At 33.7% G+C, this 20,792-nt stretch overlaps 1 long non-coding RNA gene across 2 annotated transcripts; it reads left to right on the top strand.

The window, feature by feature from the left end:
• Positions 1-911: 911 nt before the first annotated feature.
• On the top strand, positions 912-19,562 carry LOC148781923 (uncharacterized). 2 transcript variants are annotated; one of them, XR_016055850.1, is made up of 4 exons: positions 912-995; positions 2,266-2,368; positions 12,315-12,394; positions 18,918-19,562. It is a non-coding gene; the product is annotated as an uncharacterized LOC148781923 (long non-coding RNA). The 2 variants fall into 2 exon arrangements; XR_016055851.1 differs by lacking the exon at positions 18,918-19,562 and adding an exon at positions 15,880-16,428.
• Positions 19,563-20,792: the final 1,230 nt, after the last annotated feature.

The following is a 20,792-nucleotide window of genomic DNA, read 5'->3' on the forward strand; positions in this document are numbered from 1 at the left end:
ATGCATTGCTTAATATTAAATCTTTACAAACAAATTGAAATTTTTTTTTGGAATCCTTTTAAAATTTTCATGTATGAGGAAACACGCTTACTCTCTCTCTCTCTTCCCTATAATATAAGAATGCATATCTCTCTATCATCTCTCTCATCCACATCTCTCTCTAAAGAGGTACACATCTCTCTTCCTATATATCTATACCATTAGTTTTAGGAAGTTGAATAAGAACCATATAATTCTCTCTAAGGATTCTCTATCTTCTAAAAATCTCTTACTCTATAATTTCAAAATCTCTTACTCCTTGATTTTCTCTTCATATATCTCTCTCACAACTTTCATCCATGTCTCCCTCTCTTTCTCTCTAAGAGGGTACGCATCTCTCCACATAAAGATGGGGTAATGTGTCCTACACTCTTTACAAGGTAATGTGCCCTACACTCTCCATAAGGTAATGTGCCCTACAGTCTATAAGATTAGGGTCCTTTCTTATTCTTATGACAAGCGTCTACCCATTAACTCTAGTAAGAAGCATATATGTTGCACGTGATAAAAAGTAGGAAAAATTACATTCATATCTGTTATAGTTTCTATTGTTATGGAACTACCAAATAGTTTCTGTTATTACCTATGTGTCCGTTTTTTCTGGTCCAAACGGAAATTTTAAAGAAGATGACTTTACTATTTTTCGGTTGTTGAACAACCGAATTCAATATAATTTCGGTTGTTCAACAACTGAAAACGGGATTAGCTCGTTTAAACTTCCTGCTATCATTTCGGTTGTTCAACAACCAAAATTATCCAATTTTCGGTTTTTCAACAACCGAAATTGGGCAGAGCTCATTTTCACCGGTCCAAGTATCTTCTCATTCCCCCCATTTCTCACTCTTTTGACTTTCTTATAATCAAAATGGTGATTTAAATCTGGACACAAGTATTTTGACAGATCATAACTTGACGTATTTTGAAAGCATTTGACGAATTTCAAATATGTAGTGAGGGTATGTATAATCTAATCTGTTATTCGATTTTTAGAAGTTAACATTGTATAAAATTATGATTTAGGGTTTCATAGTTGAGTAGAAGAGGTCGATTAAGGGTTTATTAGATTGATTTCACAGTTTCATAAATGACAATTTGTTTGAGTGATGGTTGGGTTTTTAAAAAGTGACTTTTTTTGGGGTTTTTAATAACTGTAAATTTGGGGTTGTTTTTAGATCTTGAATGATATATATGAGTTTTTGAGTTATGTTTGTTTCTTATTTATTGTTTCAGAATTTTTAAATTTGGGGTTATTGAGAACTACAAATTTGAGGGTTTTATTAGAACTCGAATTTTTTACAGGAGATTGTATTGTGTTTATTATTGTTTTTCAATGACCGTGAGGAAATTCATAGAACTGTGATTGATTTTTTTTTCTTTTAATGCTTTGTTTGCATTGCTTTGCTTTGAATGTTGTGCAAATTTTACATTATATTGTATTGTGAGTTAACTTTGATATTTTTAGATTGTTTTTAGTATATATTTGTCATAGATATGGTGATATATTAGGAAAGAGTTGATTTATCTTGTTGATAGTTTGAGTAGCTTAAAAATTAAAGTTTGTACTTGATTTATTCTTCAATTACATATTTACGTTGAACATTTTGCAAATGCTTGTGGGTTTAGGAGTACATTGGTATTAAATAACTTTACACATACGGGCTTCAATATTTTGGATAGAATAGTTTGTGAGTAAATTTATTTGAGAGCTCATTCGATATGTAAATTTATGATCACCAATTTGGAGATTAAATCAGTGACTTAGCATTGTTTTATTGATTGTATATGCCAACGCTTGATGAGTTATTGGTGTCTTGATTTTCATTCCCTTTTATTATCATATTCTTTTCTTAGAGTAGTACTTGTTCCACAATATTCATTCCTTTTTATTATCATGTTCCACAGTATTTTGCATTCAATCTATAACTTCCTCCAACTCTCAAAGCACTCCTTCAAATGTTCTTGTGTTCCTCTCCTTCCAATGGGTTTTCTATCATCACAAGTTCTGATAAACTAATAGGTTTTCTAACATTGAAACAACCTGGGTTTTCTATCATCACAAGTTCTGATAAACTAAAGGGTTTTCTAACATTAAAACAACCTTTTCAGGTAGGTTCTGAGAAGCATCTTACTTTTGTAGTACAAAATCAACACATTATATAAATTTTTTCTTTAAAGATACTTATAAAATGACAATAATGAGGTTGATGACTATAATGATGATTTCAGGTAACAGCTATAGATGTCGATAACAAGGCATATGAAGAGGTTGGATTGCCCATCATCCAAAAAGCTGGGGTAGAACATAAGATCAATTTCGTCCACTCTCTTGGTATTCTCTACTTGGATGAATTGCTTCAAGATCTAAGCTCTCTCTCTCTCTCTCTCTCTCTCTCTCTCTCTCTCATTTCTTACATCTTTATAGCTAAAAGAGGAAGATCCTATCCCCTCTCATGTAACTTTCATCTCTTTGAGGGATGATCTCTCTCTATTTCTCTCTCATTTCACTTACATCTTTAAAGCCAAAAGTGGAAGGTCCTCTCTTTGTCTCTTTTTTAGGTAATTCAGGTGAAGACATGCCCCTACCTCATTTTTGAAATAGTTTAGGAGTTAGTTTTTTGAAAATATTAACGGTGTGGTGTGATTAGTAATGAAAACTGTAAATTGATAACTAGGGTGTGGGTGCTACCACCACAACCCGATCCAGACTTGACCCTTTGGTAATCATGTACTAAGCTGCATATGGGATAAACATAAACAAATACCAATGATATTTATGAATAAATTTAGGTGCAAGGTTGGTATTCTCGGTGTGAACTTGATAACATTTTTGTTTATCTTGGAGGCTTAAACGCTATTTTTAATTTTCATGCCAATGGCAAAGTCAACAAAAAGGATTACCATTAATTAGTATATGTTCATATGATCCATGGGTGGGAATGCATTTGTATACTCGAAGTATAAAGTATAAAAGAATGAAGGTTCTATACGGCCTAGTCTTTATGTAAACAAAATACAGTCTTACCTCAAATTCTCGTCCGGAAAGGACCTTTAATAATGGAAATCTCTTACCTCAAATTCTCGTTCAGAAAGGACCTTTAATAATGGAAATCTCTGTGATAGATCTACACCAATTATAAAATTTGAAACTGAAAAAATGGCACATATCTTGTGGATCTATGAACACTAAATTTTAGGTCTAAATGGATGGTCTAAATAATAAATTACAATATACACGATTTTTAGAGCTTAAAATCCTAATTTTATTTCACAACTAATATGTTCAAGCTGAGATTTTCATGTAAAGGCTTTCCAATGTTTTAATTGCAATTTTTGTTGAATTATGAGATTAGGCTTTGCTTATTTTGATAGGGCTGCGACCATATTAAACCATTTTCCATAATAAAAACCACGAGCTGATTTATTTCATGGTAATGGAGATGTTATTCCTCCACGGGTATAAAAATATTGGATGAAATTGCTCCATGGCACACCTTTCATTAGTAAACATGGTTTACTAAAATAGGATTTGCATGGGAAATTGGTGTAATTATTCATCCTTTGTAAAATTTTAGCTTTGAGTAGTTTTAAGACCCAAAATTTTGGTGTTTTGGCCCCCAATAGCTTAGAACCAAGCTAGAAAAAAGAGAAAAGAAAGTATTCAATGTGAGCCATCAAAAAAAAAAGAACATGTTCAAAGATTTCACATAGATCTTGGTGGTTAGGTACCTCAAAATCGATTTTTTTCTTGAAAATACTCATATGGTTTCTACAGGAGATCCCCAAATTTCAAATAAGAAATCCTCCTAGATACAATATTTTCCTGAAGAAGTAAGTGTAAATGTTGCTCCAAGAAGAGCGCTCAAGAAATTTTTAATTTGGAAATTTGAGGTAAGTGGCAAGCATTTTGATTTTTCAAGATGAGGAATTCAATTACAAAATTTTAAATTACTAAATGCACAAAGCCCCACAAATCTATAGTCTTTCTTATTGTGTAGGGGGAATTTATCAAAATATTTATAAGAGATAGAACAATTTAACATTGGGTGTGTGGTTTGCAACTTTGTATAAGTTTGCAACCTTAAACAATCAAATTAAGATTGCAACCTTAAACAATCAAATTAAGGTGCACCTCCAAATTTTTATCATAAGATGTAATTTTTTTATGTAAAATTCTTACACACTGAATATTTTTTCGATTAAAAGAAGGATGTGGTTTGTATAAAGTTGAAGTCTTAAAACAATCAAATTAAGGCGCACCATCAAATACTATCAAAAGATGTTATTTCAATTCTAGAAATCTTGGTGATGTCCTCAAAACTCATTTTTATCTCTAATTATAAAATTTAAAGCTTCAAAATTAGTGTAGATAGAGTATATATATTTGAATACTTGAAAATTAATGTTCTAGAAAATGTATTACATCTTGTAATGCTTTATTTCCAAGACTTGAGATCCTTTTTTTATCATGTCCATGCATCTTGAGGTTAAGATGACAACTTGAAGATTTTTAGGCATCAAAATAATCTCTTCTAATGATTTTTTGAGTATTTTGAGGTGCGTCTTAATTTGATTGTTCAGGGCATGATCCTTATATAAACTTTCCCTTAAAAGAATTCTAGATTTTATTTAGAAATAATGCAGAGTCCAACATTAACATTTCTAAAATGTATTATTATAGAGAGAGGGGCAGTAGTATTTTAGTTCCAAATTGGAAAATAGAAAGGAAAAACCGATGTGTTTATAGCAAAAACACTTAGTATATATAGACTAATGCAGGGGACACAAAAGTGTGTGCACATATATGTGAGGGTGCAAGAGTGCTCAAGGTGGGTTTGGGTGCAATTAACACACTTTTTACACTTCTTAGAAATATGCTACTTAATATATTTTTTTGCACATATTGAATTAAATCGGTATGGGGAAAATATTGTATTGTGAAATAATATTTTGGCCGTAAATTTTTCACTTTGATGATTATTCCCTAATTATTGTCCTCATGGCAACAATATATATATATATAATGCTTGGTCTCGCTCCCTTTTCAACCACCTTCAAATCCACATTTGGATGGTGATGACCCTTATGAGCTCTAATTTTGAGTGGCCTCAAGGGTCACACAAATTTTCACGGATTTGTAACTGGAAAAAGATTATATAGCGTAACTCCACTACTTGATTATGTACTCTAATCTCCCAAAAGTAATATTTTTTCTGATCTAGAATTTTATGATCTTATTTGACCCACCTTATGAACACTAGAAAGAGTGGGGTGTGTCCCTCTAGGAGAAAGATGAGAGAGAGTTGTATGAGAGAGTAGGTGTGTAGAGAATAGGGGGTACACTCCTATTTATATTGCAAAATTAGGTTTAGGATTTCTCCTAGTTTGTCTCTTTTTTTAGATTGAATATGAACCGTTGATTAGGGTGACTTGTGGGATGAGATATCTGAGCCATCCATTCTATAGATGGGTCATCAACATTATGGAATGTGCATGGACCATTATCCCCCTTTCCTTAAACCATTTTCCCATCAATATATTTAAATAAATTAAATCTATTAAAAATATTTTGCATTTTATAAAATTACATAATCCATCTTATATTTTCCATAAGAAAAAGCAAGTTAATATATGCTTATAATATTTAGGATAAGATATGGTCAATATATACCATATTTCAATTTGATCACATGCATCAAGATATACTTACCAAAATTTAGATTTCTTGATTCCAAAGCAATGAGAAGGAAGCATGCAAGGGGTGGGGCGTGCCACCTATATGTGGCACATGTGGGTCCCACCCACTTGTCACATGGTGGGCCCATGTGCACTATGGCCCCCATGAGATTTTATATAATTTTAAAATTTTAAAAACATTATTTGAATTTTATAATTTTGTAAAATCAACAACTCTATTTTTATAAGTCCAAAAATTATAAATAAAATATCAAAAGATTCATAAAAATTCAAATAATAATTCTAAAATAATTTATATTATAAAACAAATACAATTAAATTATTTTGATGAAAAATGGATCCATATGGTTCAGGAATTCAATTAGTAATCATAGCGTACTCTACCTTCAACTGTGGATTACAGACAACACTTGCTTTATCGAACCGACCCAATGTTTTTCCTGACCCACAGTCCAAGCAAAGTGTCATTCGCAGGTCACCAAAGTCAGATCGATGAGCCAAGGGATCGCAATCCCAGTCTGTAGATTACAGGTCTTCCCCGAGTCAATGTCACCACGACATAATGCGACCATAACTCTTGTGCAGAGGGGTATCTCTCACACATGCATATGCTTCAGTCTAAAAGGTGGATATGTGGCTTTCCCAAACAATCTATTGATATGCATGCCATGTGATGGATCATGGATGAGGTTTTGACCCCCGTCTCTATAAGCCTACTATCACACACAAGGGTCACAATCCCTTGGCTCACTCTTCAAGGCATAAACTCCGACCTCATTAAGGGATAACCCAAAAACCCTTCTCGGTTTGTTCTCTATACCCAGGTACCTTGGGTTTTCCAACTAACTGACCTAGATCGTCAAGCACAGTCCAGTATCAGCAAAACATCGTTTGCTTAGTATGGTCCCCGAAGGACCACACTCCCATTGGGTTTATGTTCCATTATAAAAAAATTTCATCACATACTCATAAGGCCTTTAAAGGCTACATAAACCTAACATCTCCTACTTGACCTTTGAAGGCCTTACATTATCTCTTTCTCACTTTCTCTAATCCACATCTCTCTCACATGTCTTACAAAAACATTAGGGGCACCCCCTGTAGTCAAAGAGTCTACAATCATCAAAACTATAGATATGTAGCTGATCTCGATATCTTTCAATCACACCTCGTTCCTCAGGTGATAGAAGTATGGCTTGATATGCTTGGAATTCTTGTGAAACTGAGGCTCCTTGGAGACACAAATAGCCACCGTGTTGTCGTAAAAAATCCTCACTGCCTCACAACGTACAAGATGAAAATTAAGTTGATTAAGAAACTTCTTAATCCACATAGCCTCCTTGGTTGCTTGATAGCATGCCACATACTCGGCTTCCATGGTGGATAATGCCATTACATTTTATTTCTTTGACTTCTAGGAAATGGCACCTCTTTTTCCGTTAGCTTTTGAAGCGCACTTTATTTCAAAAGCACAAAGTTATCTTATATAATTCTTTTCCTTTACATTTTGGTTCAATTTAAGTGGGCAAGGCCAAATAATGACTGCACTTACTTGTATGGGAAAGCTTTCTATGTTCCCTTACAACATAGAAGTTTTATCCTCCCCCTTATCCAACAGTTCATTTTTTAATGGAAGGCTAAGATTGCCCCAATCACAATGTCATGTCTCTACACTATTTTATTTTTAATTATTTTTTTTATAAACTATTTTGACACCAAATTTTGGACATCCATTCCACTATTAAACTCGCACTAACGAAAAATATAAAAAAACATATTTTCAATAAAATAAAATAACCAAAATACCCCTAAAAGTTTCAAGGGGATTTTGGTTATTAAAATAAAATGACCAAATTTTGGACTTCCATTCCTCTATTAAACTTGCACTAACGAAAAATAAAAAAAAATATTTTCAATAAAATAAAATGACCAAAATACCCCTAAAACTTTCAAGGGGTATTCTGGTCATTATTTTTTATTGAAAAATTATTGTTAATATTTTTTATAGATGCGACCCAATGAAAAGATGGCACTTACCAAATTTTATATTTAAAAAATTGGTATTAAAAAAACTAAAAATAAAGTACTTTGAGACGTCGGATCTAAGATCAAATGGTGAGTGACTCTCTCGATAAAAAATAGACGTCTAGATAGTAGGGAGACGATAAAACTTCTATATTATAAAGAAAACATAGAAAGCTTTCCCTACTTGCATTAGGTTCTAAACTTAGGATATATTTTTTCCATGTAAATATCTTAACCTTCATTTTGGAACCCAAAACTAGTGAGGGGAAATTTGCCTCCAATTTTCTCATTAGCCAAATTAATGAAGAGATTTTACATCCAATGAGTAATAAACTTCACATTTATGGCTCAAGATATTTTTTATAACATGGTAAATAATCTCATTATATACCTCTCCAATTTTAATTGTCACCCTTTAGTGAAAGCATATAATACTATCCCCATTTCACAATGACATTTCTCAAAAGGATTTGTAGTCAAAATTCCTATTGACTCATAAGAACTACCTTTGTGATTAGTTCAATAGTAAGAAATTGGAGCGATACAGACCAGATTAGCATGGTCACTGCGATCAGAATCGGGCTTGGGTCAAAACGATAGAGGCTGGGTATTTATAGCGCAACGTTTTAAGTTTCATTACTATGTACTATTGTCAAAAAAAAAAACAGAGTCACTAATCAAGCTCAAGCTCAATTTCTCATTTATCCTGACACCAAAAAATAGCCAAAGTGTGACCAAAATTTGATAATTACCGAAAATTTCCATTTTCTTTTAATCTATGTTAAAATGAGAAGTTCCACGACAGACGTAATTTTTATAAATTATTGGAAGTTATCAATCATGAGAATTTCTCAATAACTAATACTCCAGTAGAGTAAATTTAAAGTACAAAATGGCCTCTTTTTAATGATGCCAATTAGTGCTAGTTCGTTTTGTTGTACTTAAACCACAATTTCCATCAAAAATATAAATTTAATTTCTTTTTAATCTTCTTTAATTTGAATTGCCACATTTTTCTTAGACAACTAATTTTTTTGGATTTTAAAATAGTAAAAAATATCAATTAAAGGGGTTGTAAACCCATGCAAACTCATTAAGGGAGTCAAATGATAACAATTTATATTAAAAGGTTTACTTTTAAATTTCTATTTCAATTAATTGATATTTTCACTATTATGGGAAGTTGAAGACGACTGCATGAGTTAGTGCGCAAGCTTAATGGAAGGTATTAGGGGTTGTTATTCATCTTGGTGCGCAAGCTTAATAGAAGGTATTAGGGGTTGTTACTCATTGGAATTGGAACAAAATCACGAGAAGACAAGCTTCTATCTTTTTTTTCAAGTAGATTGGGAGTGGGCATTTTTTTAAAGTATTAGTGGGGTGGTGTTAATGATTGGAATGGAAACAACAACATGGTGACTAAAGTGTGGGAGTTTTACTATCACGATTCTAGCCCCATTCTCCAATTTTTAATTCTTTTTACTCAAATAAGTGTCACATCATCCTGCACTCTAACTTTTTACTAGTCCTATAGGAGCAAGCTTAATATACTTCCCCTACTATATAAAAGTTATATAAATCTCACTATCCAACCGTCCATTCTGAATAGATGGCTGAGATAGCTCCAAACAATGTCACACCTCAACACTATTTTATTTTTAAGTTTTAGTCTACAAAATATTGTAACACCAAATTTTGGGCACGCACTCCTCTCTTAAACTCGCACAGGTAAAAAAACATAAAAACAATGTTCCCCGTAAAATAAAATGGCTAAAATGCCCCTGAAAATGTCAGGGGCGTTTTAGTTATTGAATTTTATCGGAAATATTTTTTAAATATGTTTTTAGGTGTGCCCCATTGAGATGATGACACGTACCAAATTTTATTTTTATATAATTTATAGAAAAATAATAAAAATAAAATACTCTGAGATGTCACATTTAGATCAAACGTTTAATGGTTCGCTTTTAAATTGGACAGCGAGAAGGGCTATATTCTATTCAAAACCCATAATGTCCTCTTCTATAGTATATTTATATTAATATTTAAACCATAAACGACGTATTATAGATGAGAAAGATGATTTATGCAAGTTCTTTCTATTTTATATTTTTTATAATTATTGGATTGTCGATTCGGACAATCTAGATCGACACTAGGAGGTCTGATCCAAACACTGCTCTCAAATATGAATGGCCAGACTCTAACTCCTTACACTTAGCAAAAGATCAGGCCTATAAAAGCTTATTAGAACCTACATAAGCCTCCAAATTGGCTTACACAGCCAAAGTTTTACAGGATTTATTATTAGGCTTGATTGTATCTGTTTAGGAGGGTAACACGACATCACAGATTTGAAGTCGACCACTGAGCTGTCCAAAAATAAAAATAACCTCTCAATTTCTATATGTAATACTAAAATTCGATTGAATAAAAGGAAACATTTATATCGTGGTTACATGCACATTAATAGTACAAAATTTAAGGAAATAGTAAAGAGTGTGTATACCATGCTCATAAGAGCCATAATGTCAATTTACTCCCGTAGGCTTGAGAAGACTTTTTTACAATAAAAAATTTTGGGAACCACCTAATAATTGTTAGATAATTATTTTCAAAAGAGAAATTTGAATTATACGATTTCTAACACTTGGGTCTCACCCTCGATAAATTGGATGGCCTTTATTCAATTTCGGGACATTATTTTCTTAAGTGCATAGAGAGTACGATTTTTTTTTTCCTTTTTCCTTTGAGGTTATTCAATAGGTTGAAGAAGTCACATTAAACTAAATGAACAGTATGCTTCCACAATATTTTGGAAATAATAAATAACCAAATTTCCTACATCGCAACATCGTGCAAAAGATTTAGGAAAGTCTAAATTTTCATTACTCTATCTAGCATCTTAGATTGCTAATTAGAAGGACCCTCAATGTGCTTCAACCATCGTTAACATCATTATATACAATCTTTAAGTGGGTTATATTATACTTGTACATGTGAGTATTTACTTAATGTACTCAACGTTTTTGAGCATTTAATATCCTTACCCCATAATATATTACTTTTTTATCTAAAGATATTTTAGATAATTATTTAATGGCAAAGTAGAAATTCATGATAAATAGGAGAGCATTTATTAAGTACTGTGGAGAAAGTCATCATCCACAGGGGGTATGACATCACCCACATTTAGCATTAAATGCTATTAAATTTTTATATAAATATTTATTTTATCCCTCTTAATAACGAAAAACCCCTTGCTCAAAAAAAAATTTATACTACAAAGAAATGATAATTAGTGTTAAAAAATATTGAGTACATTTCATAAATAATTCCATGCGTGTACCCTAACATAATCACATTCAAAATACCACAAAACATTGTCATATGTAGAGCATGCTCTTATTGAGACACCCCAATGGCTGATGAACTTCAAGGTGATCTGAACCATGACTCTTGAGCTCAAACCTTATTCAATCACTTTATCTAGGTACATATGACCTAAAATGGAAGTCTAGACAAAGCAACATTAACTCTGAAGTGCCTATTAGAGGCAAAGTCCTAGGTAAAACTCATGGAAAATCACATTTGACCTATAGAAACACCATTCGAGATCTTTAGTGACTTAAGCCCAAATTAGAGCCCATCTGGCATGGGATTTGGGCGTCAACTCAATATGCATTGGCATCAACTTTTATTGCATCAATGTCAACTCAAAGTATGCTAAAGCGCCATTCTTGACTCAGATCCAAGCTATGTTTTTTCTGGAAGCCTCTAGACGTAGTTTTCATATGTTTGTAATCAATAGTTGTTGAGTTTCTGTTTAAATTACCCCTGTAAATATGAAGGGAAAACTTCCAGGTTTGTCTCTGAGGCACAATATTAAAGATAGAAGTTAGCCAAAGCAGCCTCATTTTAAATGTAAAACATGATATAATTGTAAGCGTCGTGGTTTAGATTACTATTAGGAGTCAGGATGGGGAAGATAGGCCAATTCTTAAGAAAATTCTATTGGAGATATCTTGATTTCAGTTGGAATAGGCTTAAAATGGCTTATGTAGAATTCCTGTGAACTTCGGACTCAAAACGGAGCTCACAGTGATGTCAACTCAAAGTGCATTGACGGATAGATGATGCACCCGTTAGTTCCGAGTGCCACGCCTGTGATCCTGGTTTGGTAACTTTTAACTTTTTTATTGTTTGATTTTTCCTTATATTTCAATCTCAAATAGATAATTTTCTTTATTGATTTAAAAAAAAAAATTGTGATTTAAGTGAGATCTAGTTAGTTCTACTGGCAATTTACAAGCAAGACACTATGGATCTCGAACTGTATGCCATAAATCAGCCTTGACCCTAAATCCATCGACTTTGAAATGTTACTTCGAGTTTTCACCTGAATAGAGATGGTAGATTCTGAATTTGCCTTCTTGGATTTGAAGATTAATATCTATCATAAATAGCCTTTTGAAATTTTTCCATACCTCAAAGTTTCTAACAATTTCTCACTAGAGATATTAGAAGTATAACTGTTGATTATTTTGCTTTTACAGCTTGTCATGCAAACAACTGTGTATCCTCGAGAGGCAGAGGTTGTCAAAGACCTAAGAAATGCGACTGAGGCCCATCTAAGGTAATCTCTCTCTCTCTCTCTCTCTTTCTCTCTCTCATCTGTGTGGCACAAACCTCCCTACATGTATAAAGATTTTGACCACATTTATTGCATTTATCAATCCTTGAACGAAATTATAGTATGGAAAATATATTGTTGGGTTTCTGGTCATTTAAGGTCTTATGAGAGCATATAATCAATACTTGATATAGTGGAACACTAAACTCCAATGAGAGTGTGGTCCTAAGGGACAAAGAGTGTGGTCCAAAGGGACCAAGAAATTATGGTCCAAAGGGACCAAGATAGACAAATATTGTTTTGCCGATCCTCAGAAAGAGCCTAACATGTTAGGCCAATCGAGTATAAAAACCCTTAATTACCTAGGCTTAGGGCACAACCAATGATGGTTATCAGGGTCATTATTTGATGATGTCGAAGTTGCACAAGTTAGAGAACCAAGGGACTGTGTGACTATTGTATGTGATGGTAGGCCTGTAGAGACAAAGTGTCATCATTGTACCATCATATGACATGTACATATGATAGTTGTATTGGGAAATAGAGTCAATATTGAGGGTGATGCCGCATTCACATATGGCATTGACGCCTTAAGCTTATGTATTATTCTATTGAGAGGAGGGCATGCCCTATTCACATATGGCATTGAGGCCTTAAGTTTATGTATTATTCCATTGCTCTGAGACTTAGAGATTGACTAAGGGTTATAGCTTATGGTTTCCCATGCATCAAAGATCTAAGATAGACCATTGATCTCATATACCATTATAGAAGAACCAGAGTAGGGTTTGCAGAATCCAGTTGAGGTAATCCTCTAACAATCTTCTTTATGGTTTGCAGTATTAGTTTTTATTCCTCTGAGTACTACGTGTTTCATGATCCTAAGATCAAGTTTATGCAATTTTGTATGTGTAATAAATAATTGTTAAAGTGTAAGCAAATGAGAGTCCTTACGATTTTTTGTGTTTTATTGTTTATTATGTATTTGGACATCTATAAGTAATTCAGGTAGTGAAAATAAAGAAAAAAAAAAAAAAAAATTATGGGTATACACTTGCTCTGGTTACATTCCAACTCTTATATGCTATATGAGAGATGCACCTATTCAAATGCAATCCCTTTATAAAAGAAAATATTTCTTAGTGTTGGATTTAGGATTTGAAATACATCCTAGGTCGACTTTGGTAGGAGCCATATTTGGCTTATAGCTGGCTAGACTTTGGATTTGTAGTGGATTGCAGGTACAACCCATGTACATGCATCCTTGTACAAGGGATAAGATGGTGCCCCAAGGCTTTGAACCTTCCTCTTCTCAGTCCGGCCCCATGCCCTCGAGCTTTGATACAATAGCTCAAGTAAGAAGGGCCGGTACAACACAAGGACAAATGCATTTCAACTTTAGATCTAATATTCTATAGCTAAAAAACAAAGTGACGAGTAAATGATTTGCGAATAATAAAAATGAAATATCTACAATAAAATTAAAAACACTCTTAATTTTGAAGTTACAAATCCATATCTTTTCAAGATTCATGATTATGGTGATAGGGAAGTCTGCTCATTTTAGGATTCATGATCCTGGTGGTTGGGAGGTTGGGATTACTAATCGGTTAAATTTTAGATCCAAAGTCTATAGGAGATCGCATTTCAACAAGTCTCATGGTTGATGCACCAAAACCCTATCCTACACTATATCCCTGTGGACTAAAGTGAATTTAAACATTATTTATTCATCCAATAGCAAGAGTTATGGTGGGAATCGGAATCCATTATTGATCCACTCTCTCTCATTCATTGTATGTCCTTTGATCAACAAGTCATAGCCTCGTAGACTATCATCTTTCTGTAATTCACATAACTATAGTATAGTCCATACACTTTCTTTTATTAAATTATATATTTGTTTAGTGAGCAGGGATGGCATGGCTACTTCACCCGATGGAAGGCAATTTATAAGCTTGCTTTTAAAGCTAATAATTACCAAGAAGACCATTGAGATTGGAGTTTTCACAGGATACTCTCTGCTTGCCACAGCTATCTCTTTGCCTCAGTATGCACTTCTCAAAAAATTTCATCAAATTTTGAAATATTTATTCACTTTAATGCAAGAATTTATGTCCCACTTCACTTTAATGCAAGAACTTATGTCTCATGCAACAACAAAAAAGAATATAATTGATGTAAATATATTTAGATATTAATAATAAGGTATTTCAACATGGCTGAGGTTTGTAAAAGGTCGCCTTCGCATAATTTAGAAGAAAAGTGGACTTCTAAAAATTTTTCAGAGATGTCTTCCTATGTCAAAAATCTTAAGATGACTTGAAATTCTATTTTCACCCCTAGTCATAAACTTTAAAGTTTTAAAAATGGTATAGATTGAGCAAATAAAAAATAGTTGAAAATGTTGAAAATAGACGGTCTAGTAAACTTGATATAAGGCTCATTATGTTTTGGGCTTGGAATGCGTTTTTTTTTTTTTTTTCATGTCCATACATCATCAAGTTGATCAATTGGAAAATTCTCCAACACTGCGATTCTATCTTTGTGTAGGGTTTTCGAGGTGCACCTTCCTTCAATAATATAAGGTTGCAAACTTATATAAGCTTTTTCCCTTCAATATTTATGATAATGTTATTGTTCTATAAGTGTTATCATATTAATATCAGTATTAGTATGGGCATTCATGTTTCATTGGGATTTTAGTGCAGCCGCAAGTGCATGTGACTGTAGCCTCTTGTGCCATGTGCCATCTGTTAATAATAGATGACAGAGAAAGGGCTGACACAAGGATGCAATCAATTTTATTAAGACAACACACAAGGCCACGGCCGCAAGTGTCTACGGCCACGTGATGACATTCTTTTTATGTTTATATTTGTATAGTAATACTAATACTGTTTAAAGTTAATCACAAATAGTTGGGATAAAGCTCAAATAAAAATAATCACTATTAATATTGTTAATATTGATAAAACTCCAACCCCTATTGTTGGAAAATGGAAGTTACGGTAACTGCATCGAAAATAATTCTAGAAGTGCATGTGGAGTGTTGAGACAGCTTGGTGTAGAAGAGCAATATTTGCATATCAGCCAGCTTTCCTAAATCACGTTGATTTCCCTTAATCAGGCTGATCTCTATTTTTTATTGTGGACTCTTCAAATATAGAATGTCATCATGTACAACTCTATATATCTGTACAAGGGAATCATAGAAGGGTCATAATAATACAGATTAAGTCTCCTTTCATGGATGTAGGCCTAATTGGTCGAACCACGTAAATTCTTACGTACTCATTTTCCCTCTCTCATACTCTCCACATAGTATCAAAGCCAAGTTGATTAGTTTCGTCTTGATTAGTTCCATCTACTGCATGAGCCTTTTTTTTTTTTTCTTAAGATCAATTCACTGTTTTCTTCGGCAAATAAGGGTTCATTGGTTGGCACGGTTTTTTCTCTCTCTCTCTTAGTCATGTTCTTGCCGTTAGATTCTGCACCACCAGCCAACAAGGTATCTTTGAGAGAGAAAGCAAGAAAGAGAGGCAAGCATCCCCATCACCAGCACATTGTCTACAGTTTTTTATTTATGTTCGCACTTCCAATGCACCATCAAGCCCTTGGATTCTATCAGCCTCGAGTTGCAAGGTGCTAATATTGGCAGACTGAGAAGTCATCATCCCTGTAGATTCATAAGAGACTTCGCAAAAACCAGATCAGTCTCCAGAGTAACTACTTACACTAGAGAACAGAGAATCTCACGGTTGCAGCCATTGCAGTACACCTCCTCTCTCAACCTTGCCGCACCAGAAAAAAGGGCTCGGTCAAGCCCTCATTGGCTTCTCCATCACCAGACAAGCCCTCCTGCCGAAATTTTTTTGGCCTCTAAAACCCTGTAGAGAGAAGAAGCCCTTTTTTTTTTTATGTGTCTGTTTTGTGCACAATCAAAATGTTGATAAATTAAGCGCTAAAGAAAAAAAATGTATTTTCATCAGATATTGTCCCACTCAAAAGGCATATAAATGTTATGATCCAATCAACCAACAGATTATCATTTTCCATGATGTTGTTTTTCGAGAAAATGAACTATATTTTGTTCCCACTAAGGAAAATTTGATTCAGGGGGAGACACATATGGTTATACCCAACATCACAGTTGATAATTTTGATACTAATAAAACCGATGAAAATGAGAATGGAGGAGAAGCAGTTGAAGTTTCTCATGAAGAAGAACCTCAAGCTGAACCTCATCAAATCGACTCTTGTGTGGCCCCCCCTTCCATTAGTCAACCTCAACGTACCACTCGTCTTCCAAATAAGTTTTATGATTTTTATACCTATAATGCTTCCACCTATCCTATTGAACAATTTGTTGATTACTCTCATATCTCTCAAAATTACCTTTCTTATATTAGCTTGTTCTTCCAATATGGAACCAGCTAACTTTCAAGAGGCTATTTCCAAGTCAGTTTGAAAAAAGACTATGGAAGAAGAACTTCAAGCCTTTGACAAAAATCATTCTTGGGAACTTGTCAAATTATCTAAAGGAAAGAAAGTGGTTGGAAATAAATGGATTTATAAAATCTAGTACAGTAGCGGCGGTACAATTGAGAGGCACAAAGCTAAGTTAGTTGCAAAAGGGTTTAAACAAACTTATGGTAAAGACTATAAAGAAATTTTCGCATCTGTGGCCAAAATGAACTCTATTAGAGTTCTTCTTTCAATTGCCACAAATCAAAATTAGCCTTTGTTCCAACTCGATGTTAAAAATTCTTTCCTTCAAGGTGATTTAGAAGAAGAGGTATATATGGAAATACCTCATGGACACCCTAGAAAAAATTCAGATCTTGTGTACAAACTAAAGGAATCAATATATGGCTTAAAACAATCTCCTAGGGCCTGGTATGCCAAGTTAAGCAGTGCCTTATTAAATAATGGTTTTACTAGAAGTGTTATTGATCCTTCTATGTTTATTAAAAGAATTACACCAGAATTGTTGTTGTATTAGTATATGTTGATGACATTAGAGCCTTTAAGAGCCACATACAAGGGATTGATCAACTAAAAAAATATCTCGGCAATGTTTTTTATGTTAAAGATTTAGGAAAATTAAGGTATTTCCTTGGTATAGAAGTTGCTTATTCTAAGAAAGGATTGTTTCTTTCACAAAGGAAATATACATTAGATCTCTTAAGAGAAACTGATAAAATTGGAGCTAAACCTATTGATACTCTAGTTGAGGTCAACAGCAAGATCTTCATCGAGGATGGTGAACATCTTCAAGATGTTGGACAATACCAGCGAATTGTTGGAAAATTAATTTACTTAACTACTACCAGACCAGATATCACCTATGCAGTGAGCATGGTTAGTCAATTCATGCATACCCCCAGATCTTCTCACATGCAGACTGTTGATAGAATTCTAAGATATTTAAAATCTTCACCTAGTCATGGAATCTGGAAGAAAAACAATGGACAGGAAAACATAATTGGTTATTGTGATGCAGATTGGGCTGGTAACCCTTCATATAGAAAATCTACCACAGGTTTCTACACTTTTGTTGGTAGAAATATTGTCACATGGAAAAGTAAAAAGCAAAATATTGTCACTACGTCCCGTGTTGAGGCAGAATATCGTGCTATGGTGTCCACAACTTCTGACCTAATTTGGTTAAAATCCTTTCTCAATGACTTAGGTTTCAAGTCAGTCAACCCAATACCATTATTTTGCGATAACCAAGCTGCAATCCATATTGCAACTAATCCTCTTTTTCATGAAATAACTAAACATATTGAAGTTGATTGTCATTTTATGAAGGAGAATGTTCAAGCCAAGACTATTTGTACTCCTCATGTTAACAGTGAAAATCAACTGCAGATATCTTCACTAAGGCGTTGGCAAAGAAAAATTCATCTGTGCTCTAGACAAGTGGGCTCATTCAATCTCTTTGCACCAACTTGAGGGGGAGTGTTGAGACAGCCTAGTGTATCGGAGCAATATCTGCATATCAACCAGCTTTCCTAAATCCTGTTGATTTCCCTTAATCAAGTTGATCTTTGTTTCTTATTGTGGACTCTTCAATATAGAATGTTATCATGTACAACTCTATATATCTGTACAAGGGAGCCATAGAAGGGTAATAATAATACAGATTAATTCTCCTTTCGTAGATGTAGGCCCAATTGGCCGAACCATGTAAATTCTTGCGTACTCATTTTCTCTCTCTCATACTCTCAACATGGAGCTATGGACAATCTCCACCATTTATGAATGCCATTGACACTGGATAGTAGTGTCGAACATGTACTGTGTCTCATAGGAGAGTTGTGGCTTCTAAGGATATCAATGTTGTACATGTGTCGTGTCTTGTAGGAGAGTTGTGTCTTCTAAGGATGTTGTACATGTGTCATGTCTCATAAGAAGACTGTCTCATACGAACATTCCTCTATTTTCTTTTCTCATGTACTGAGAAAACATTGTCACTTATACTAACCAAATCCATTGTTGTATGATGACCTAAGTTCAGGTGGTGGCAATAGATATCAATAAAGACGTACACGAGGAGCATGGCATGCCAATCATCAAAAAAGCCGGCGTGGCGCACAAGATCAGCTTCATCCATTCCCCTGCAATGCCAATCCTTGATGAACTACTGCAAAATGTAAAATCTCTATCTCTCTCTTAATTGTCTACCTCTAATGGAACTTACCATACAAATAGTCCAATGAGGAAGGGTCCTTCGACTTTGCATATGTGGATGCTGATAAGGCCAATTATGAGAATCACCATGATAGACTCTTAAAGTTGGTTAAGGTTGGAGGGCTCATTATGTATGATAATACACTATGGGGTGGCACTGTTGCTCAGGATGAGTCTTCAGTTTCAGACTACATGAAGCCTTCCAGACGCATTCAAGTTAATTTCAATCGAGCTCTAGCCATGGATCCTCGTATTAAGATATCACAAATTCCTGTCGGGGATGGTGTCACCCTTTTGTCAAAGGCTGTATTGATCTTTCTTCTTTCTTTTTTTGTCTTTTTTCCTTTTTTTTTCTCCTTTTGTTTTGGGTTTTGAATGTAAACTGAAGTACTCATGGAGGCTCAGTTGATCTTTGCAATGCTGGGGAAGGGTTTTAAGGATAAAAAAGAGGTGGGACATCTACCTATTCTTGTAGGTGAACCTACTCATAAATAATTTTGCTCAACACAAAAACGAAATATATATTTTATAGTTTCTATTGTACCTGGATATTGATTATACAATATCTCAAGTAAGCTTTTAATTATTTGTTTCCTTGTTTCCCTAAAGGGTAAGTAAAAAATCAAGATTATGAAATACTACACACCTTTAGAACCCACCTTCAAATAGTGTTAAAAAATGTGGTTTCAATATTAAAAATCTTTGACTAGCCTTAAAATATATTTTCATCTTTAATTATAAAATTTAAAGCTTCAAAAATAGTGTAGATCAAGTAGATGTATAAAAACTTTAATAACTTAAAAATTGACTGTCAAAAAATACATTACAAGATACCTTATTTTCAAAACTTGAAATCCATTTTTTCTCAAGTCCATTCATCTTGATGCCGAGATGATTAATTTGGGGATATTTGGGCATCAAAACAACCTCTTTTAGTGAATTTTTTGAGGTAGGCTCTAATTTGATTGTTTAGAGGCTAGGCTCTATATAAACTTTTCCCCTTATTTTTTGTACATGGAGATCACAATTATTTTTACTCATTAAATGTCAAATTGGATAGCTCAGGTTGAGTCACGAACTCCAAGAATTTTTCTTTTGCAACTTTATGTCTATTCAACAACACTCTTACAATCACTTTTTTTGAAATTTAGGGAACAAAAATGATTATGACCTTTATATAATAATCCCCAATACAATATAACATGTAGTCCTGTAAGGCATGGTGTAAAATTTCCAATGACATTGACCATGTCGCTAATAGATGGATAGCTCATGTTTGTAATCTCCATGGACATAAGATAAATAGTCTCTTTGTAGACGACCTATTTTTAGGATTAATCTTGGCTGTCAGGACATAACTCCCTTTGAGCATTTTAAGGTATTAGTATTATCTTGAGAAAGTTTTTTAAAATCCAGATCGGCCGGGTGAATAGTTATTTGGAAATCTAGTTTGGATCGTAAAATCTGAATCAGACCTTTTGAGAATCATTCAAAAAATATAAGAAATTGAAAAAGAAAAAGGAAATGATAAAAAATATATTGCCTGGTTGGAATCCCAATTTCATGACAAACTTGCCCGGTTCCGTAATAGAACTAGGCGAGTCTATAGGAATTGGATGGTCTCCCAATTCTTACAACGAATCGAGTCGTTTTTGAGTTATTGTTATTATCTTATTAGTTGGTTTCTTAGATTGTGAATAAA

Source organism: Amborella trichopoda, chromosome 5, assembly GCF_054954075.1.
Source record: "Amborella trichopoda isolate Santa Cruz 75 chromosome 5, AtrichopodaSantaCruz75HAP2 v2.0, whole genome shotgun sequence".
Classification (NCBI taxonomy): domain Eukaryota; kingdom Viridiplantae; phylum Streptophyta; class Magnoliopsida; order Amborellales; family Amborellaceae; genus Amborella; species Amborella trichopoda.